Source organism: Lissotriton helveticus, chromosome 8 (assembly GCF_964261635.1).
Source record: "Lissotriton helveticus chromosome 8, aLisHel1.1, whole genome shotgun sequence".
NCBI lineage: Eukaryota > Metazoa > Chordata > Amphibia > Caudata > Salamandridae > Lissotriton > Lissotriton helveticus.
The window spans coordinates 1,226,275,255-1,226,298,724 of record NC_136069.1 but is presented as its reverse complement, the minus strand read 5'-3'; the positions used below and the strand labels follow the sequence as shown (position 1 = coordinate 1,226,298,724).

At 46.6% G+C, this 23,470-nt stretch overlaps 1 protein-coding gene across 2 annotated transcripts in view; it reads left to right on the top strand.

Moving 5' to 3' along the window:
- Positions 1-10,092: 10,092 nt before the first annotated feature.
- The window catches only part of LOC144773268 (nucleoside hydrolase-like), a 267,653-nt gene continuing 254,275 nt past the window's right edge, over positions 10,093-23,470 (top strand). Inside the window, exon 1 of one of the 2 annotated variants that reach the window (XM_078658180.1) lies at positions 10,093-10,197. The gene's annotated coding sequence lies outside the window, so the exon portion shown is untranslated. The remainder of the gene's footprint in view (positions 10,198-23,470) is intronic. The other variant, XM_078658179.1, reaches the window with a different exon arrangement.

The window sequence follows — 23,470 nt, the reverse complement described above, 5'->3', positions numbered from 1 at the left end:
AGCACATGTTGCCTGTACCAGCCAGCACTCAAGATGGCCACCACCACCACCCACATGGCCAGTCCACATCAACAGTACACCCCAAAAAAACAGAAAAACACCCAAAAATCACCACAATCCAATGCCATCCAGGATGTTTACCTTAAAGAGAGTGAGACCCCACAGGCACACTCAGTCCATGCACCACTACCCCTGGGCAAAAGGCCACACCAGCAGCCCCAAAAAAACGACAAAAAACAGCACAATCCCAGCCCATCCATGGCCTCAATGGTGTTTAAATTCAAGAGGACACCCCACAGAAAGACTGGGCCCATGCAACACTCACCACCCCTGGGCAAAGGGCCCCACCAGCAGCCCCAAAAAACGACAAAAACAACAAAAATCAGCACAATCCAAGCCCATCCATGGCCTCAATGGTGTTTAAATTCAACAAAACAGTTGTATCATGCACCCATAACCAACCCTGGTCCTACTGGATACTGTGGCTACTCACAATATATTTTATTTAATGTTCTGAAAAAGTTCCAAAATTGTAGTTGCAGCAACTGTAATGCCCCAAACAAACTTACTTGTGAAAGTTGATTTCTAATCCAAAAGTGATCCAAAGAAAGTCAAAAAGGCCTCAAATCCAAATATCCAGCAGCACCCACAAAAAGTAATCCTTCCAGGTCAAGGTCCAAATGAAAGTGACCAGCACATGAAGAAAGCACTGGGAGGAACCTGATGGACAGGAACAGGAAGTTGGAGACTGTGGGGCACTTCCTTCCTCCCCCCCCCCCCCCAAAATGGACTCCTTGCAAAAAAAAAGTCCATGCAAATGTCAACCTGAGGAGTGATTCTGATAAAAATCATCATTTTCTGAAGGTTTATCCTGTTTGCTGGTGGATTTCTTGTGCAGAATTGCTAAATCTCTATTTCGCGAGTGCGAGATTGTTCCTTTCCCCCGCAACTACGTGTTCGCAATTGCGAACTCTCGCGAGGCATGCTGTGCAAGGTGGCAAGCCGCGATTACGTATTCGCAGGCGCCAAACTCCCGCGGGATCCCGCAGCAAGATCCAAAATGGCGCAGCACTCGCAAAATATGATCGAGAAAAACAACTCGGCAAACGCTGAATGACGGAAAGTGAACGCCGTGAACCACGCCGCGCGCCGCAATATTGTATCACCAAGCAAAAAATCCGCCGCGAGCGAATTCACGGATTTTCGACAAATTCCCGAGAGTTCGCGGATTGCGAATTTGCCGAAAATCCGAAAAATCCGCGAGCGGAGCGGATTTTACGCCCATGCTTAGATCCGACACTGCCAACAGCGAGAGCCTTTGTGGGACAGTCCGTATCCAGCTCTTGGTCATGGTCGACACCTCCTGGTCCACGTGGCAGTGGAGACAAGCTTCACGACATCACCTGATCGCATCCCGACATCGCCTGGTTCCTTCCTGGTTCCTTCCTGGTCACTGGCTAGTGACCCAGACTCTGTCCACTCTGCTTTCACGTACTCTTCATCCTGGATACACCCTTGGATCCAAACTGACTCTTCTCTCCTGGTCGCTTGCAGCATCTTTTCTCCAAGGCTCCATAGAACTCCACGACGAAACCCGACACACTTTGACACCTATGCACCCGCTTCCTGTGGGTGAGGTAACGCGAGTACTACGGTGCTCCTGTAAAGATTAACTCTCCTAGTGTCCTAGTTTCAAGTGGTTGGCTTCTAGTCCAGTTGGAAGGCTCCTAAACCTTTAACTTTCTAACTTTTACGCACCCCTTGACTTCTATGTGTGCACACATGTGCATTTAGACACTGCTCCTGCATCCCGTGGGCCTCCTGCTCCCTAACTACTGTTAGCCCAGTGTAGCCCCAGCGATTCCCAAGGCCCTAGGCCTTACCATTGTTCGTGACGTGGTTCTTATACCACTATTTTAGTATATGGTTTAGCGGGCCACCAGGGCCTATCCATATTTGTGCAACTTTTGTATGTTATATTAAGTTACTTGTTATGCGCTTGTGCTCCTGTTCTCATAAAGAGTTCAGTGGGTTGTTTTAGAAATAAATACATATATATTTTGAATATATAACCTGTGTGGTGTCTTTTCATTTGGTATTAAAAGGATTGCATATGGTAAAACAGCTGGCTTCACATGCCCTCTTGAGTTTAGCCTAAGACTGCTTTTGTCCATGCTACCACTAGGATAGCTGTTCTATAAGGTTGACTTTACAACCATCACCATAAGGGTTGTTTGTACTGGTGCAAGGTGCTCACTAGAATAGTGAACATCATATACCAGGCCAACTTCTCACATATACATTAAGGTGTTATTAGCCACTGATTTTCACCTTTTCATGGGCTGCCCTATCCCCACATTGATTTCTGGCATCTCCTTTAAATTCACCCCAAATACAGAATGTACCATAATAAGGGCCATATGTATCAACATTCCGTTTTGCGATTCCTAAATAGCGATTTTTAAGGAATCGCTATTTAGAAATCGCAAAATGGTATGTATGTAGAAAATCTCTTCTTTTTAGCGATTCCTTAGAATTCCTTAATTGCGATTAGCAAATTGCTAATCGCAATTAAGGAATAATTTCCCATTCATTTCTATGGGCCAGGAGGCCGATAGGAATGAAAGGGAAATGTGCGATTAGCAATTTGCTAATCGCAAATTGAGAATATTTTCAAGGGTGCAGGGGTGTCCAAAGGACAGCCTGCTGCACCCCTGAAAATGACATGTGTGCGTGTATGGCGCACATACATGCCCTAAGGGTATGTATGAGCCTCAGATGGCACCTTTTGAATTTTAAAAAAATGCTTTTTTAAAAGAATTCGCAACTTACCACCAACTAGAAGTTGGTGGTAATTTGCGATTCCTTAAGGGCATTTTGCTATTTTTTTTTCCTTGATACATTGCATTTAAGGAATCGCAAAATTTGCAATTCCTTAAATGCAATCGCAAAATAAGGAATGGCAAATTTTGCGATTCCTTATTTTGCACCAAAATTTTTTTCATACATACCATTTAGCGAAAATGGGTTCGCAATCGCTGGAATTCTGCGAATTTCGGCATTTGCGAACCCATTTGGCCTTGATACATATGGCCCTTAGTATTTACAGTTTCCTAGTACAAATCCATGTGCAGTGCATTAGTATGTACTACAGTCTGTGGCTTCTTGTCTCGTGCTATTCTCGGTTTCTTTATTGAAATGGATCTAGCCTTCAAAGACCATGTAAACAAAAAAGTGCCACTCATCCCAATTTTGAATGAGCTTCCATTGTATGATCAGGACGATTTCTTGTAAATCTGTGTTGGGCAAAAAATAGGATCTTTTTTTAAGGCAGCCCAGTGACAGCAACACAGAGATTTAAAGATATTCTTAGAAATAGGAAGTCAATGCGAAGAGTGAAGATATATGAGATCACTTTATCCAGTCAAGATTTAAACAATCAGCTGCATTCCATGTTTCAACAGATACTAGGCTGGTTCTCTGGAACATGGATTTGGTGCATTGTGTGTGTGATGGTGAGTATAACTTATATGACTATTTACTTGATGGCATCACTTATACAAATATGTAGTGTGGAGTTGTGTTGTGTGCATGTCATGATTCATTAGGTTTAATGTGTACCAATGAAGTGAGAATATATTTCCATCTATACGGCTTGTAGCCCTGCTGCAAGTATGGTGGTCACAGAAGTTGTTTCTAACGTGTACTGTTGGTGTACAATTAATCATGAATAAAACTTCGGTATCTCCGTACTGGGGGATCTGATGAAGAGGGGGGAACTAATGTCTTTCCAGGTCCTGAGGGCGGAATTCGGGCTGCACCACACGCAGTACCTCAGATATGCGCAATTGCGACATGCGTGGTGGCGGAGGCGGCGCTTGCCTTGCCCTTACCAGAGTGTGCCCCACTTGAAGGACCCTTATTACAGGAACGCATCCCATGCAAGACAGTCTCCCTGACCTACAAAACACCAATCAATAATATGCCGGATGGGTTGGTAAAGCTCAGAGAATTGTGGGAGTAAAATGTGGGGGAGATGGATACAGTGGATTGGGAGGCAGCCCTGATGCATCCAAGGGAAGACGCAATTAAGTCTTGCTTGCGGCTTATTCAATATAAAATTCTGCACAGGGTACATTATGACAGGGTGCGGTTGCACCGCATGGGGAGGGCTAGCGACACAAATTGTCTTAGATGCGGTCTGGAACAGGGGGACTTTTACCATACTGTCTGGACGTGCCCCATAATACAGACATAGTGGGGCGAGGTCCTGGGAGAGTTAGGAGAGGTCCTGAAAGTCACTCTGCCACTAGACCCCAAATTGGTGCTGCTAGGCATAACAAACGATGTTGACTTGAGTCGCCCACTCCTAATCTTAGTAGTTCTCGTGTTAGTGGTGGCTAAGAGGGACGTGGCCCGAGCGTGGGGGGCATGGACTTATACATGGCAGCGGAGAGAGTTACGTACAAGGCAAGAGGGTGCCCAAAGAAATTTAACAGAGTATGGGGAAAATGGCGCGATACCATGGATTAGATGGGGGATTGTGAATAGGAGAGGAGGAGGTACCCGGCTACACGGGCTAAGTACGGGGCGAACCTGGAATGTTTTTGTACACTTTGTGGTCTCCTGGAGAAGCATGGTACAGTCCGTTCAGGAGGAAGAAGAGGATATGGCTTGGCGGGATGGGGGAGGAGGGTGGAGGGAAGAAGAGATGTGGATGGTGGTTCTATGTGACATGCCTGTTTTGTTCATGCATTTTAAAAAAGCAAATACAAATATTTTTTTTTTAAATCATGAATAAAACTTAGTATTCATTTGTGCTCTTGAAGTAGCAACGTTATGTCAACATGAGACTGTATCTAATGTGCACTCTTGGTGGAGGGTGAAGTATGAATATAACGATCTGAATGTGCGGCTGAGATGGTAACGTGTATCCAACTATATGGCTTTGGAGCCACATTCTTGTTTAACACTGCTAAATCTTGAAAGGGAAAATAACTTTCAAAAATAAAACCCATAGTGAAAACTCCAGGTGTTGCGTAACAAACATTAACCCCCAAACAATATTCAATTGTACAACAACAGAATGTTCCCGTCAGTGCGCACTCTTACCACCCTTGGCACAATCTCCCGCCAACATGTGTACGCCTTCATGAAGTACACCTTTTTTGTGACCTCAAATACGCTGATCTAATATCAGAAATGTATACATTTTAGTGCCATTCAGAATGCTTTGCCATGCGCTATACCTGTCTCAATACTATTTTCTCTGTTTAGCTTTCTGAGGTTTGTAGGAAATTCCTTCTTTTGGCATGGTTACCCCTCACTTTTTGCCTGACTCTGAATTCAACTTTGACTGAATGTGCCCCTAACCGATGGCACGAAGGAAGTTTGCTCTGAGTTCCCCATTAGATGGGAGGCTACAGAAGTTAAATACCTAGGGGTATGGCTGAGTCGCAATCTCCAAGATATTTGGACATTAAACTTTGGGAGGGCATACACATGGCTGGAGGGGAAAGTGGCTCTCTGGTCTCAGCTGCCTTTATCTGTTGCAGGTAGAATAGCGCTGACCAAAATGGTCATACTGCCTAAATGTCTTTATTTATTCGTGAATGTGCCGATACCTCTTACGAAACTCTTTTTTGGATTGCTGCGTTCACAGTTGTTATCCTTGGTGTGGGCTGGAGGACAGGCCAGGGTCTCCTGGGATCTTCTGACCCTTCCATTACGGCAGGGCGGGCTTGGGGCTCCTGATATGCATCTCTATGCATTGTGCGCGCAGGCTCAATTCCTACACTTTTGGGTGCACAAGACCCCGTTTCAAACCCATGTTGCAGTTGAGAGAGATGCCGTGGCTCTGATGCCATTGGCTGTTGCGCTGTATTGCACTTTAGGTCGGCCTCGAGAGGATGTGGATACGGCTGGAGCGCTATGCTGGGTGTGGCGTGAATTGCAAAAGCGAGCGGGTATGACGACGCTATATGCGCTAACAATGTTATTGGAAAACAATCCCCTGCTAGGGTGTATGGAGAAGGGGGGTGGATAAGGCTATGATTGTTGCGCTGAAGTTACATACCTTTGCTGATCTATACCCGGAGGGTCTCTTTAGACCTCCCCCTACAGCTAATGATGACAGTGAGGTGCCGTTCGCAGAAAGATTCTTATATCACCAATTACGCACAGCATGTCGTGCGCTGAACGGGCAATTCCCTGATGCTCCCCAGACCAAGTTACCATTGGAAAATGTATTAAAGACACAATCAGCCAAAAAATGAATAACAAGACTGTACACAGTCATGCCGGCTAACTATCCAGTGTTGAAGCCAAGGTCCCTGGAACTCTAGAATGGGGAGTTATGTCCGCAGATGACAGAGGTGCAGTGGGGATATTGCAGTGGTCAGTTGACAGAATGGCCCCTCAACTACCGCCTGCGGTTAATCCAATTCAAATTTTTGCATAGGTACTACCGAACGCCAGTGAGTTTTCATCGCATGCGGCTAAGAGATGACGCAAGATGTTGGAGATGTGGGCAGGATCAGGCTACCTTCCTTCATGTGGCTGTGGACTGTTCGCACCTGCACAAGTTTTGGAGTGAGATATTTAGCGGGGTCAATCAGATTATTGGTAGAGAGGACCCCCCATCTCCGTTGCTGGGAATTTTAGGGCACGTCCGCGACACGGTCCCAAAAGGCGTAAGTTACATGCTTTACTGCTACTGTACGCTCGCAGACAGGTTGCACTTCGTTGGGGTAGGTAGCGAGTACCAGACATTAAGGCTAGGCTACGGGATGTGACATATGGCCACGCCCAGTTGAAACTGTTCTGGGAACAAATGCCCTCCACATCCCGCCCGAAGGATATCTGGGAGCCGTTCTTGGAGTGGTCGAGGGTGGCTACGGAACGGGAGCTACGAGACGAAGGGTGTGTTGAGACGGAGTAAGTCATTGGTTAATACTGTATGGGCTAATATGATATGTATTTCACTGAGGACCTCCATGTACTGCTGTTGTACCCACTTCTATTGCTATATGTATGTGATAGGAAGTATATCATGATGGGATACTGATGATGTACTGCTATGTAAAAGAGCTAAACACGCTGGCCTAGGTTGTCGCACCTCTGAAATTGCCTCTTATTCTTGTCCTTTGGATTATCTCCTACAACAATACTATGTAACGATTTCTTATATTGCGATATAACTTGTACTGGAGACGAAATGCTGTGCTGTATGATACGTTAAGTGATCTATTTGGATTATGGCTGGCTAAATGTTGGCACATTGTGCCTTGTTTTGTTCTATGTACAAAAACGAAATAAACACAATATAAAAAAAATACTTTGACTGAATGTGCACTGGGTTCCTGCTAATCAAATTCCCAGTGTCTGTGTTCTTTCCCAAAACTGTACATTTGTTTTCACAGTTGGCATAACTCTGGCCCATATATAAGTCCTTTGTAAAATGTACCAGTGGTACCAAGGGCATTGTGACTAGACAGTGTCTCTAAGGGCTGCAGCATGTATTATGATACCCTAAAAGACTCCTCACCAAACACATGAACACTGCCACTGCAGCCTGCGTGTTTTGTTGCAGCTTACGACCTGGCACACATCCCTTTGTGCCAGACCTGCCAGAACTGCAAGAGTCATTGTTAAATCACCCCTACAGCAGGCCTTACCAGACTCTGGCAGGGTGCACTATACCTCGGGTGAGGGCATAACTTCTTGAGCAGGTGTGCCCCTATAGTGTCTAAGTCCCTTCTTAGACATTATAATTGCACGGTGAAGCCATACTGAGTACATGGGCTGGGAGCTTATCAATACGAGTTCTACAGTTCTGTGATGGCTTCACTGAATCCCATGATGTTTGGTACAAAACAATTCAGTTTAATGAGCCCACACTGATGCCAGTGTTGTATTAATTAATAAATGCGCTCAGAGGGCCCCTCGGTAATGCCTCCTAAAAACCTACCAAACTACTAGTGTGTGCCTGACTGGTCTGCACCAGCTTGCCATCTCTAGAATTGTTTATGACCCCCTGAGGTGAGAGCCTTTTGCGCTTGTGGGTCAGAAATAAAGCCTGCTCTGGATGGATGTGCTTCACACCTACCCCCAAGCAGGAACAGCATTGAAGGGCGGTGAGCCTCAAAGGCTTCCTGACATTTGTTATGCTAACCAGGGCCTCTCCAGCTAGTGGAGATGCCTGCCACCCTGACCAAGCCCTACTTTTGGTGGACAGATTGGCGGGAAAATAAGTAAGCAGGCGAGGTGCATCTCCTCTCGTGAGCTGAAATGACCTCCTCCTTTGAAAATCCTCCTTATTGCTTTGGAGGATTTTAGCTAATAGGTATAGGGGTATGATACGTCTCCAGAGGGAGTGGACATACAAAGGGAGTAGTAACCCTAAAGGTAAGTAGCCCATTGGCTACTACTTTCCATCTCCTGTAATGCCTCTAAAGTTAGCATTTAGGTGCACCACTGAACCTTAATTCTCAGATTCCTGGTGACCCAAAGAAGAAGAATGACCAAAGAGCTGTACCAGCAGACCTACCAGCCTGTCTGCCACCCTCAATAAAACCTGCTCCAAAAGCCAACTCGTCCTGTAGGCCCAGTGACTGCCTGCCTTCCACAAAATTCAAGAATTCCCGAGGACAGCAGACCTGTCCACAAAGAAACCAACAACGAGAACTCCAGTGCCCTGCTGAACCGCACAGGAACACCTCCGGACCCACCTCTGCACCCGATGCCTCTAACCCGCGTAGAAGTGGCCCATTGGTCCCAAGAATGTTCCCCAGTGGTCCTGAGCCCAAGTCCACCCCAGAGTGATCTTTCCTGGACGCCACAACAACGCCTGCAGCCTCAACACCCAAACGCGACTGGCTCCGGTCAGGCTTTTCCGGCGTCCAAAGACACCACTGCACCCGCAGCCCCCAGGCCTTGGGGAGCTCCACCGGCAGTGTCCCTGAGTTCTTTAGCATCTCAACTTACCTCCAGAGCTTTCTGGTCCGATCCTGCAGCCTTTGTTTGAAATCGTCGTTCTCCATTGATTTGTATTGGGCGCTCGATGCTGTGTTGGCACTCTGCACCCGGCCACCTCCGTGCCGCTGTGGGTGTGTGTTTGGTGCTCTATCAGCCCCCCCCCACCCCTCCCCCCCAGCTGGTCTAAACCCCCAGAGATTGACCCTCAACTCCTATTTTACATACCTTCAACTGGCATCTTTTTGAGTCCCCCAGTCTACTTTGATTAACTTTGGGCCCCAGTGACCGAATTTGACCTCTGCACCCGGTATGTATTGCTCTTACTTCAACGAAGATTCCATTTACAATTAAATTTCCACTCAATTAATGTAGCCGCAGACCCTATCAAATGTTTTTTTTTTTAACCATGTGAGTTTGGCAGAAGATAATAGTGCAAATTAAACCTTAACAGCTATCTCCCTGGATAATTTTCATGGCGAATAACAAAGTGCTTACTCTTCAAAATGTTATCGTGAAAGTTTAATTTTAGGCCAGTTTTTCTCTCTTGCATACAACAATATTCCGATTGAAATTCTGGTATTAATATATGGTGCTGGTGGTTGGCCCAGAATGTATGACTTAAAATGGACTATTTGGAAAGAGATGGTCAATGTAATCCAGTGTATCCTCACAGAAGAACCTCTGTGAATATTAAGGGCTGTTTTTATAGGTGAGCCTGACACACTCGTCTGATAGTCTCACTCTAATAGATTACAATTGCAAAACTGGGGTCTTTAAAAAAAAGTCTAATGAAACGTACCATAGTGGGCAATTTCCCTTTTGTTCGCAGGACAAAAACGTCACCTAAGGCAAAATAATGCTTTTAGAATGAGTTGTCCAGCTAACATCAATTGTGTTTCAAACTGATTGTTAATACACTTGTAATAAAAAAATATATTTCTATGGCTAAACATTCGAGAAATCGTGAAAACGAGAAAAGGGCACCCTTAATTCACTTCTCACTGAGCAAGTATGCAGGATAAAGACAACCACATAAAGGAGAGGCTTCTGTAAACAGCCTCCCAGCACAGCTTATTAGCTTATCCTAAGTCAATCATTAACTCGTAAACTCCGCGTGAGTTTACCACGAGGCAAAGGTTACATACAGTACAAGATGTCAGTGCGAGCAGGGATATCATTGCCAAAGCACTAAACACTGTGCTGGCCGACTTAAATCACAAGGTATGGGAAGTTTAGGACTCTCAAAATGTTTTTTTGTACTCCATTCTTGCGTGTCTCATTTGAATGTGATGTTGTGTTGCCAGCATTTGTATAGTGCTCGCCTGCCGTTAGTGTGGCATTGTAGAAGTGGGTTATAGGTCAAAAAAAGGTGTACCTCTGTTTGTCATTAAGGTCCACAATATACGCGTCTCCTCTATATGTGATAGCACACACTGGAGTGTGGCCAAATCACTTAGAAAGGTGGCCTCGTCCTTCACAGTAGACACAGAACGAGAAAGGACCGCCATACATTTAGCTATCTGGCACCGGAAACATAAATTAGAGCTCACGCCGAAATGTATAGATAATGCTTAGAACATTTTGCGAATCATTCGAAAAGCCATACTGCTCTTCTTACCCTGTGTTGAGTTGTGTACTCTTCACCGAGACATTTGTCAATAGTAAACATAAAAGGAAACAGTGTGTTTGTGTGAATATAACGAAGCTATATTTGAGTGTATCAAAACTTGGCAAGTCAGTATGTGAAAAATATCACCATAGTACACGAATCACACGTGACAAAATCAGTAGCGGCGAGAACAGGTTTAATGGTACATCTATGTAAACATAAATAAAACTGCGCCTAGGTATGGACCCTGATGGATGTATAATAAGTATGATTTTAATGTCAGCAGTCACTGTATTGTGTCATTTGTAGGTGACCTTCAAGGCGGTGATCAGTGGTGGGCGTGAACTGAGTACTTCTTAGCATAGTCTTTTCACTCCTGCAGGGATATCTTCAAACAATCCTAAGGGTCCTCTTTGGTTTTTAACCCTTGGCCGTGGCGGTAATTCCGCCGCGGCGCTGGGGGGGAGGGGGTGGGTGCGCGGCGCTGCCATGCTGGTGACGGAACCACTCCGTCACCAGACACAGGCGCGCTGTGCTTGTGACGGAGTGGTTCCGTCACGGCCCGCCCGCCTAATAGAACGCTCAGCACAGGCGCGGAATCCATGCCGCGCAGGCTCGGCAGCCGGGCCGTGACGGAACCACTCCGTTAGCACAGCCCACCCGTGGCTGGTGATGGAGTGGTTCCGTCACCAGCATCCAAGGGGTTAAGTAACATTGAGTTGGGTAACAATAAACATCTATGTTACCCTGCTGGGTGAACGTGCACTTTACAAAAACTCAGGTTATGTTATGTTAAAGGATACGTGGTGCATTTCGACCCATGATAGACACACCGTCTTTGTCAGGACGGTGTCTCCAGGGTATATAAATGAGGTGTAGGAAGCCGCTATTTATGTAGTATACCAAAACGAGGTATACAATGTGGAAAGTACTTTAAATCAAACATCCCAAATGTTCCCTATTGTGTTAGTGAGGGCGAGCAATTTAGGCTTATCAGAAGCAGTGCTAATGCATTTGTTGAACACACAGAGAGTCAATAAATAAATGAGGCACAAACTCAAGAAGAAACTTGAGACAAAGTTAGAAAAATAACAAGTATTTTTATATTTATTTTAACACCAAGAACTTAGTAATTGGAGAAGTACTTTTCGCAATAGCAATTTTTACAAACAAGTAAAGTGTTTACTCAAATGCGTTTTTACTCGGTGATGCTTTCCTATAGAGAAAACGGCTTGTACTGCATACGGACATTTACAAACAATTGTCAGGGCTTCCATTAATGTGCTAGGGAGTCAAGGTACAAAGTACCACCAGCAGTTCAAGTTTACCTTCCCTGGAGTGTCCTGGTGCAGAGGTGCTAGACAGGTTGGTAGCTTTGAATGCTACACCATAGCCAAACAGGGGGGCCACCTAGAAACAGGTTGCAGAGAGGGACTTGGGGACAAGCCCAGGAGATCCCAATGGGAGCTCCATTCTTGGCGGTCCTTGGAGCTCAGATGCAGAGGGTTTTGGTCGGCTGGTGCCTGTGCGTCAAAGGCACCCATGGATCCCGGTTGGACTTGCAAATGGGGGATGGATCAGGACAGCTGGGTCACTTTTAGAGCTAATCTCTACAATGCTGCCGTCTCTCGTCTGCTGCTCAGCCTCTGTGACATTAGAGTCCAGTTGGTACTCAAACAAGCTTTGGTTGCTGCAAGGAGTCTGGTACCCCGTGTATGGTGCAGGGGGCTCTGGTTGGGCCTGGTGCCTTTTGACTTGGCAGGGAGACAGATTTGACCTCGAGGAGCAAAGTGACCTCTTCCTGGGTGGCAGCTGCAATGGTGGACCCTGTGAACAGCAGAACAGTAAACCAACATTGCGGTTGGTGACTGCAGACTGCAGACTGCAAGGAAGTGGCTCCTAAATGTCAATGCGAAGGGTTGGAGGTCCTCTGATGCTTTTGGGGGATGCACAGCTGATGGATGAGTCAGGTTGTCACAATTATCGGGACATGATCAGGTAGGTAGGCAGGGTTTGGTGCCAAAGTCCACCAGCAATCTGCAGTTCTTGCTTCTTCTACTCTTCTTTATCCTTTTCTTTCTTCAGTCAGACGAATCTGAGTTCCTGGTGTCAGGGGGACACCTAAAATACAGAATTTAGGTGTCTTAAGGCTACTTACCCTTGGTGTCACTACACCCCTTATATGACCACTTCCTGAGGAGAGTGGGAATAACCCTGTCCCAGAGTTACTAACTCCACCAAAATCAAGATGGTGGAATCCTTCCTTCGTGGGACACATCAGGCAGCCCACATTATGGGTGTGATGGGTCTGGTAGTGCACCACGCCTCCCTGAATATATAATTTACCACCTGTCCTGGTGCCAAATGGGCCTTGGGGTAGGGGCTAGCCTCTCCTATGTCCGTGGGAAGCCAGGATTGCATATCAAAGGCAGCAAAGTCTTTGAAGTCTCTGGCGCTGACATGCTAAATTACAAGCCATCCTGCTGGAAGAGTTGTAAACGCCTTCGCCCGGAGCATGCATTGTTTGTGACCACTGAGAGCCTAGGCTCTCACCTGGAGGGGATCAGAAACTTGTCTGTGGTGGCAGTCTGAGTTATACCAATTAACCAGCACACTGAGAGGCTGGTAGGTTTTCAGGGGCACCTTTAAAGTGCCCTCTGGGTGCATATCTTAATAAATCCACTACTGGCATCAGTATGGATTTATTACGACAAGGTGTTTGATGCCAAACATCATAGGTTTCAGTGAAGCCATTATGCAGCTGGGGAACTCATAATGACCAGTGCCCGTTACATGTACTTAAGTTGGTTTCCCTGTTCACTTGTACTGTCTAGCAATTGAACTAGACAGCAGAGGGTCATATCTGAGCAGACAGATATGTACTCACATGTAATATAATGCACCCTGCCTTAGGGTGGCTGTAAGGCCTGCTGTAGAGGTGATTTACCTATATTTCTTTCAGTGTCTGGGACCATGGCACACACGGCGTGTGCCATGTCGTGTTTTCACTTTTGTCTGCACCATTGCAAGCAGCTTGCAATGGCAGTCTGCATGAGGGTGGTGGTGGATCCATTAAGGTGGCACAATACATGCTGCAGCCCCTAGGGACCCTCTGAAGTACCCAAGCCCTAGTTACCAGCAAAACAGGGGTGCTAAAGGTCTTGCCAATTGGGGAACAATTGCACAATTACTTTGTTTTTGGGAAAGAGAACTGGTACTGGGGACCTGCTTAGCGGGAATCCAGTCACTTCAGTCAAAATTGCATCAAATACCAGGCAAAAAATGGGGGTGACCATCAATGTTCCCTCTAATTTTTTTCCTCTGTGTGCGGCAGTGGAGGGTCTCTGTGCGCTGCAACCATGGCTATGTGCGCCAGGAACCAAACCGCGCGTGTCTACGGCGCCAAATGGCACTCAAAACCTTTACTTTAAAAAGTGAAAAGATGGTGCATTTTCACGTAGACAGAGACAAAATAAGGGTCTTAAGGGCAGTTTGCAAATGTATTGTATTGCCTGTATTTTCATTGTTGTGTCTCTGACTGCTGTTGTCTGTCTTCCCCGCTGCCTGTACGTGGTCCGTGCCCCTTTTTCTTCCCTCTGTTCCCCTCGCTGTTTCCGTGCTCTCTCTGCCCGGTCTTTCCTTCTGTACCCCTCGCTGCCCGTGTCTCTGCCCAGTTTTCCCTTCTGTTCCCCTCGCTGTCCCCGTGCCTCTCTGCCCGTTCTGCCTTCTGTTCTTAGCTGCCCTTATATTTCTGTATTCTTTATTTTGTCTCTGTGCCATTAGTTTTTTGTGCCTGTCTGCCCTCTGTGCCACTCGTTTTTGTACCCCTTTTGCCTTCTGTTCCACTCGTATTTCCCTCGTTTTTGTGCCTTTCTGCCCTCTGTTCCACTTGTTTTTTGTGCCTTTCTGCCCTCTGTGCCACTTGCTTTCCCCTCATTTTTTGTGCCTTTCTGTCCTCTGTTCCACTTCGTTTTCCCCTCGTTTTTTGTGCCCTTCTGCCCTCTGTTCCACTCGTTTTTGTGCCCTCCTTCCCTCTGTTCCACTCATATTTTGTGCCTTTCTGCCCTCTGTTCCACCTTGTTTTCCCCTCTTTTCTGTGCCCTTCTGCCCTCTGTTCCACTCGTATTTTGTGCCTTTCTGCCCTCTGTTCCACTCGTTATTTATGCCCTTCTGCCCTGTCCCACTCGTTTTATGTGCCTTTCTGTCCTCTGTCCCACTCGTCTTTTGTGCCTTTCTGCCCTCTGTCCCACTCGATTTTTATGCCTTTCTGCTCTCTGTCCCACTCGTTTTTTCCTCGTTTTTTTGTGCCTTTCTGCCCTCTGTCCCACTCGTTTTTTGTGCCTTTCTGACCTCTGTCCCACTCGTTTTTTGTGCCTTTCTGCCCTCTGTCCCACTCGTTTTTACCCTCGTTTTTTGTGCCTTTCTGACCTCTGTCCCACTCGTTTTTTGTGCCTTTCTGCCCTCTGTCCCACTCATTTTTTGTGCCTTTCTGTCCTCTGTCCCACTCGTTTTTCCCTCATTTTTTGTGCCTTTCTGCCCTCTGTCCCACTCGATTTTGTGCCTTTCTGCCCTCTGTCCCACTCGTTTTTTCCCTCGTTTTTTGTGCCTTTCTGACCTCTGTCCCACTCGTTTTTTGTGCCTTTCTGCCCTCTGTCCCACTGGATTTTTGTGCCTTTCTGCCCTCTGTCCCACTCTTTTTTCCCTCATTTTTTGTGCCTTTCTGCCCTCTGTCCCACTCGTTTTTTGTGCTCTTCTGCCCCGTCCCACTCGTTTTTTGTGCCTTTCTGTCCTGTGTTCCACTCGTTTTTCCCTCGTTTTTTGTGCCCTTTTGCCCTCCGTCCCACTCGTTTTTTGTGCCTTTCTACCCTCTGTCCCACTCGTTTTTTGTGCCTTTCTACCCTCTGTCCCACTCGTTTTTTGTGCCTTTCTGCCCTCTGTCCCACCCGTTTTTTGTGCCTTTCTGCCCTCTGTCCCACTAGTTTTTCCCTCATTTTTTGTGCCTTTCTGCCCTCTGTCCCACTCGTTTTTTGTGCCTTTCTGCCCTCTGTCCCACTCATTTTTTGTGCCTTTCTGTCCTCTGTCCCACTCGTTTTTCCCTCATTTTTTGTGCCTTTCTGCCCTCTGACCCACTCTTATTTTGTGCCTTTCTGCCCTCTGTCACACTCGTTTTTCCCTCGTTTTTTGTGCCTTTCTGCCCTCTGTCCCACTCGTTTTTTGTGCTCTTCTGCCCTGTCCCACTTGTTTTTTGTGCCTCTCTGTACTGTGTTCCACTCGTTTTTCCTTTTTTTTTGTGCCCTTCTGCCCTCTGTCCCACTTGTTTTTGTGCCCTTCTGCCCTCTGTCCCACTCGTTTTTTGTGCCTTTATGCCGTCTGTCCCACTCGTTTTTTGTGCCTCACTGCCCTCTGTGCCACTCGTTTTTTTCCTTGTTTTTGTGCCCCTTTTGCCTTCTGTTCCGCTTCTTTGCCCAGCCGCTGTGGCCTTTTGTTTAAGTATTGCTGTTAATCAGAGCCCCTTCACGGGCTCCGATTAACAGCAATCCATACACTGTGTTTGGAAACTGTCTCTACGCTTTTGTTATTAAAGCGCGGGGCAGACTGTGGCCTTTTGTTTAAGTATTGCTGTTAATCGGAGCCCATGAAGGGGCTCTGATTAACAGTAATTCTTAAACAAAAGGCCACAGTCTGCCCCGCGCTCCCACATAGCCGCAAGCCTCACCAGTCCCCCTCCTCCTTACCTGCACTCCTCACGCCCGCTCCGCCGCCACCGCCACTGCCAGGAAAAGTGCCTCATGTTCGCGCCGCTCGCCTTTTTAAAGCGGCCGGTGGCGCGACTCTCTCTAGCGACGTCCTGTGTGCGCGCTCCATGCAAGGTGGTGCGCGCTGACGTCAGGGGAGGTGCGCGCGCGCGCCCTAGAAGGAACAGTGGTGACCATGTCAAAAGGGGCACTTTCCTACAGGAGGATGCAATTCTTAGATCTTATAAGTAGAATATAACTTATCGTACATCTTGAAACGTGCCCACGACTCTAGGCTAAGTGTATGATACTTTTCCAGCAATTTTCAAACAAGGAGCGAGTTCTGTAAGGTGTGAATCTCTGGAGTCAAAACAGATGCTTGAGCAGGGGTTTTTTCACGCAGACAAGTGGTGTATTAATTAAGCTGTCCAGAGGGCTGCTGAGGCTTATGTTGGGGGAAAAGCTTCAGACATAAATACACTATGATCATCCCATTTTCAAAGATTAATTAATAGGAATCAATTTCCTTTTAAGTGACATAATATTTGTACCAACTGTTTCCCCTATGAGGAATCTTGGTCTCATCATTTTTTTTGGAAAGGTATCCTACTTTTTGAACACAGTTATGGTAAATGGGAAGTGTTCTGCAGTTAGCTCTGATTTCCTACTCCCCATGGAAATACTGTAGTTCATGATCTGTATATGACCTACTTATACTCATTACTGCATAATGTCAGCTGGCTGTTGCCTACCATGACTCTGTATTGTGGGTGTCTACACAGGGGGTGGTTAAGAGGTGTTTACTACTGCAATTTTTATAAACAGTCAAGGCTCAATGGGATTTTTACAGATTTGATGGTTATTGAAGCTGTTCAAGAGATCAGAACTTCATGATAGATATATGAGATGTTCTGACATGGAAGGCTGGGGGAATATGGAACCCGATAGCACATTGGAAAATACACTGAGAGGCTCCATAGCAGGAGGATTGATGTCATTCATGTACCCTCGTGGTATATTTTGCTAGTCTGAGGTACAATACCGTTACTATCCACGATGATGGAAGTGTAGTACTTCCGGGTCAAATGTGGTAGAGACAGGATATGAACAGCCAGAGATAAATACCTGTGTCCTTTTCTATTATGAGTCTTCTTGGGTTCCTCTGCTATTGTAGTTCACAAACCCCTTCCCTCCGTGTGCATATTTGTTGCTTTTGACTTCTCCCTTGGTTCCCCCATCAGCTTTCTTTCAAGTTCAGATTTCTCCTCCAGAAGTCCTGCTGCTACCTGGTGTTGAAGCTCAGCTCCTGAAACCTTTCTGCTCTTGCAGTTCCATCTTCTCAGAGTCCATTATTGGAGTATCTTACTCAGACTCTGGGAGATGCCTGACCTTTGGTGGTGTGTACTACAAACCACATACTGGCATATACAACTACTGTTATTGTTATACATCTAGATCTCATACTAAAATACATTCTTAATTCAAATACTATGTGTGAGCCTCTGGAGCAACAGGGAAGAAGTGCTAGGGAGGGAGAGAAAACTTGAGAGCGCCCGTGGACTTTTACCCACTTTTCCCACTGTGGTTAGTTTGTCACCAATGAAGAGACAGAGTACTTGTACTGAGGATCCAAGGGAAACAAGGGATCGGCATCCATTCTACAAATTTCTGACATATACCTTGAATGCTTTAATATCCCCTCACTCACTGGCCTGATCATGCTCCCCACATACATTTAAAGTAACATTTGCTGAGTCGTACATTGTAGAATAAATCACACGTTTCAAACAGCTAATGCTTTGATGATACAATAGCTCCTGTTGGTATTGTAATGAAAACTCTGAAATTGATCTATAGCAAACGTGAAGACATCACAGCCCCCACATTTGTAGAACCCCTTTCTGTAAGGATCTTTAATGTTATTTGGGATTTGCTAGGTCGGGCTGTTGTGACTCATTTAAAGGTGGGACTCTGGTGCTGATACTTTTACTTATCACGAGTTCTCCTTTAAGATATCTGTGTTTGTGAAATACCTTTTTTATTTCCAGCATGTGTTAATAAAATGGAATTTTCAGTGTGACAACATTCACATCTCCATCAGACCTTGTAAACCTTCCAATAAGTGTTGTCTATTATCTATGCTATTTCCTCATTTGGCCCAATCAAGAACGTGCTCATAGTAGCCTCTGTTGTATAGATTAAGAGAACCCTCCAAGTAGTCCTCCCAACTATAGTTTCCAGGCTTCCTTATAATGTCCACATATAGGATTGATCTATTTGTGTATGTGGGTATATACAGTACCGCATACTGCCCTCTTTTGTACATCATGCTCTCTGTATTCCCATTCATCTTGTATAGTTAAAGATTATGCAATCTGGATTCTGTCTAGGCACCACGGTAGTTGAATGTCAATTATTTTGGTTTGAGGTGAACACAGAGTTCTTGCAATGCCAGATCAGAGCCTGTCCATACCATCAAACTATCATCATTATAGCACCCCCAACAATGGACTTTGTCTATTCTCATAGGCCCAGACTTTTTCCCACTCATACCAAACCATTAAGATTTGGACAATGAGGAACCAAACCTGGAGCAACCCATGGCTGTGCTACTTCTGTATGTACCTTAGGGCAGATTTACTAGCATTGTGCGTAGTGGATACACCACTTTTTTGGCCCAACCATGCTGCAGAATGTTATTTGTAATTTACAAAACCACTCAAATCAGATTTGTGGTGTTTGCGTGGGATTTTTCCCAAGAGTAAAGCAAGTAAGTGTGTAGATGAGTGATGGACTGTCCATCGTGAAAGAGAGTCACAGTCTTCAGTAGAAAAGCCACTCTAGTCCGCAGCACCACTTTGTCTGAAAACAAAGTGGTGTAGGGTGGCTGGAATGATGAAGCTTGAAGATCACTCGTGTGGCGAACTGAAGTTATTGTGGTGAGCAAGACCATTTTCAGACTCAGGAGCAATAGAGGACAGTTGTGAAGCGGCTCCAAAGTAAGGACTTCCACTACTGCAGGAGAGAGATCAAAAGGAGTCAATTGCTGCTGCTCAATCTTAATGCTTGGAGGTGTACATTGAGCAGGCCCCTGTGCACAACTCTGCCTTGCTGCTGTGAAACAAGATCCTCCCTGATCGGAGGAGAGATGCTCCTGGTACCCTACTCTCCTGGAACAGTCTGCAGCCTGTAGGATGACTTGAGCCCAGTAATTTCTGATCTTTGGAGCCCCAGCAGGAGAGGTAGTGTCAGAAAAGCATGCAAGAATACTCTGCCCCATTCTAGGTGGAATATGTCACTGAGAGAGTGCCTTCTTGGGAACTTCAGGGTGCAAAGGTGTGGACAATGTGCATGTTCATTGATGGCAAAGAGATCGACCCAGGTATCTTCCCTTCGCTGGAAAATTCTGGTGCCGCCCCTCTGGAACACTTAGACCAATACAATAGGTATCCACTAGCCCTGATGAATGGCCCAGACCTATTAGGCTAATTATTGAAGGCAGAAACATTTTGGCAAGTTGAGGATGGAATTGAGTCATTGTACTCTATGATTTCCATCACTTGTTCAGTTTTTAGTATACCTAGGGTCCTCACAAATAAAGGGGAGAACCGAGGAATCCGCAGAGAATTTTAATTCTGCTGGATTCCGTTTTTTGTCCAGTAGTTTTATGTAAGAACTCCCTCCTACCGCCAACTCTTTGCAGAGGTTGAGTCCCCCCGGGTAGCACCATCTTACCAGGGTGGGGAGAGGATGTTGAATCATGATACTATTATGTATGTGAGGTGTCCTATTCCATTAAGGATGGCCTCTCTGTTCTAAACGGTCTCACGTTACTTGTAGTAGGCAGTGCTCGACCCGACCCCCGATTTCTTGATTTGGAGGACAGTAGGGTTGCCTCTTTCCTTCCTTGTCTCTTGTGTGGTAACGCCACCTCTGGAAGTAACTGCTGTTAGTAATCTGCTAGGCATGCCAGCTGAGCTAATTTGCCCTGGTGTTTAGAGATCCTGCCAGGTGATACACAAACAGGGAAATGTGCTAATGATTCAGCAGTTACAGAGGGACAGGACCTCCAGGCAAAGGCCCAGGACCTCACTCCGCCTTGTTTGTTGCAATACCATAGTACGGTGAAGTTTCCTTGAAACTTGAACCAGAATCCCTTTGATAGATGAAGGAAGGCTTTCAATGCCAAGCAAATTGCTGCAGAGCCAAAAGAATTGATGTGGAGACGGGTCTCTGCAAGAGTCTAGAATCCACTGATGACGTTCTCAATCCAGCAGTGGTGCATCTGTTACCACCACCGGCTCTGGGTGGGGTAGAGAGAGGATGCTGCTGCTAGTTCCATTGCAGTTGAGTAGCCACCACTGCTGATCTTTTGCTGTTTCCTCTAAAACCTGGATGGAATCTGATGGGTTCCCTTGGTGCTGAGACCACTGAGACCTCAAATCTAACTGCAGAGCCAGAATGTGCCACCTGGTGTGGCCCACAAGCAAGGTGCAGGATGCTGATAGGTCAGGAAGCTCCAGAGCCAAAATCAATACTACCCAGGACTGAGTCTTAAACTTTAGAATCCTAGACCATATATCCTGGATTTGCTGAACTGAGGGCAAGCCCATAAAATGCACTGTATCAAAGATGGCTCCGAAGGAAGGTTGTCACTGCAAAGGAGTCAGGTGTGACTTAAGCATGTTGAGCATGAACCCCAATGTTTAAGGAGGTGTGCTGTCATCAGGAGGTGGTCCACCACTGACTTTGGTGATCCTGCCTTTAACAGTAAGTTGCTGAGGTCAGGGAAGATTGGCACTCAGAACCACCGAAGGTATGCTGCAACCACTACCATCACCTTTATTAACACCTGAGGGCTAGTGTTGGACCCGTCTGCTTCTGAGAGTCCCCTCACCACTATAATTTCTTTTGTTCCCCTGTACCTCCCAAAATTTGTCGCTTTTCATTTGTCTACCAGGACCTTTTTGTGTGTTGTTTCATGGGGCTAGGTGTTCCTTGACACCCAGTTGCTCACAAGGTTTCTGGCACCTATGTACAAGGCGCCTGGAGAAACCTGTGGCCATTAAAACTGAGGTTGGCAACCTGTGTGTGTTTAACCTTAAAATGGTGGACACATATTTTCCTCATGAGAGTGACTCCCATTGGAGCCTCCTTGAACCCTGACCTTCTGAGGTTTTGGCGCCCTTTGTGGTTGGCACGCTTTCCTGACAGGAATTCTTAAGATTTCTTCAGGTACACAAAATGGCCGCTCCAGAGCCCCAGTACGGTGGCTGTGAGTGACCATAAGACACCGCAGAATGTGTCAACCCATTGACACAGCCAGGGAAGGTTCTAGAACCTTCTGGCTGGTGCCAGTACCTCAGGGCTCTGGCTATATAAAGCCCAGACCCTGGCGGCCATTTTATTGAAGAGAGAGGGGAGTTGATTAGACTACTACACCTAGATGCTGATAGCTGCTGAAGAGGTGTGACCCCTATTCCTGACTTGACACCAGAGAAGACACCTGCCCTGCTTACCCTTGAGGTGGCTGAGAGAACAGGCAGTAGTGTGGCAAGGGTTAATATTGTGGATACTGACTGGCGTTCCAGTCAGGCGTAATTTTGAACCCTTGCGCCTACAGCGCCTGCCCAGCTAGCACCTCTGTGCCCCAGAAGACTGTGGCCAAGTTTGTGTGCCTCCCCGCCCCCCCCCCCGGTGGCGTCAGAGTGAGAAAGAAGTCGGGTCGTGAGGCGTGTGCCCGATCGCCGTGACCGTGACCTCATCCTGTGCCCCCTTCACGTGTAGCACCAAGCGTGGGGGACTCGGACGTCTCCGAGCCCCACCGGCGTTGCGCGCTTCCTGGTTGGTGCCCAAGGTGAGGTGGTGCGCCGGGGCGGGGAGAGGCCGGCCTTTACTGGGCGGGATCTGCGTCCCTGCCCATTCCGAGACCCGGGAAACTGTTGCCGTGGGCGGGACCAGCCCCCGTGTGAGGAAGTTGGAGGGAGGTTCCGGGAGCCCGTGAATTCCCTGATGCTGGCGTAGGAGAATACTGTGCCCGACTGAATCGCTAATCGATCCAGCCATTGTGAGGAAATCTGATTCCCCTGTTGGTGCGCCGCGGTAAAGTGGAACTGTGCCCGACATTGAGTTAAGTGAGCGCTGTAGGCAAGAACCCCTGTGTGCGGCCGTTCGTCCGTCCAGCGACGTCGAACTGAGCCGCCTAGGAGCCCGCAGTAGCACTGCAGGCTCGAGTCAACCTCCACCGGCAGCGGACATCCTTCCCCGGTGGCCGCGTAGGGCCGAATGAAGGACTTACTGGGTTTCCTTGTTTTTCCAGTCATACGCGCATAGTTCCCGAGTGAACTAAAAGGAGTCCCCGCTCACCGTGTGACCGCAGGCAGTCCTCAGAACTCCACAAGTACTGTAAACAACCATTTACTAAAAGTGTGTTACTTACCAGAGTCAACTACATGACTTTCTCTAATTGGTGGCAGCGTTATTAAAATGGAAATGTGGCTTTGAAGACTAAATGAACTAGAAAGTAATGCGCTATGTACAAGTGGTATTTAATTCATGTAATGGTGACAGTTGAGCCTGCTATTTAATCTATTTATTGAACAGAGCTAATCTCAATATTTATGCAATACCAGTATTCCTGAATTCCTATGTATTGTATTTATTCCCTGTATTTATTCTTAACCTGAATCCCAGAGTTTTGTGAAAAGTGAAATGTAACTGTGCTTTCCAATTGATCCCTATTCACAAGCAGAGAACTTTTACATAAATGAATCGTATTTTTCTACAGCAGTGGTGTGGTGTCCTTCTTTTTAGTGTGACTGTGCAGGGGGTTATTATTGGGTCAGAGCCGGCTTAGCACTACAGCCTTCACTGCCTTGACACTTGAGCCAAGCTACCCCCCTTTGTGCTGGGCTTGCCCATCGCAGGTCCAACATAAAATTGGTGCTCAGCGGGTGGGATTGCGAGCCGTGCTTGTTCTGTACCCCATAATAATTCAGTGTGCGTCACAGGTACACACCCGGAGTTTTCTCCCAGCGGCCCTCTGATTTAACATTTTGGTTTTTTCAAATTCTCTTCTGGAGGTGGGTGGAGGTGACCCTCAGAGTCTCATATCCTTATAACCTACTTCGGGGTGGTTGTCCACACTTTT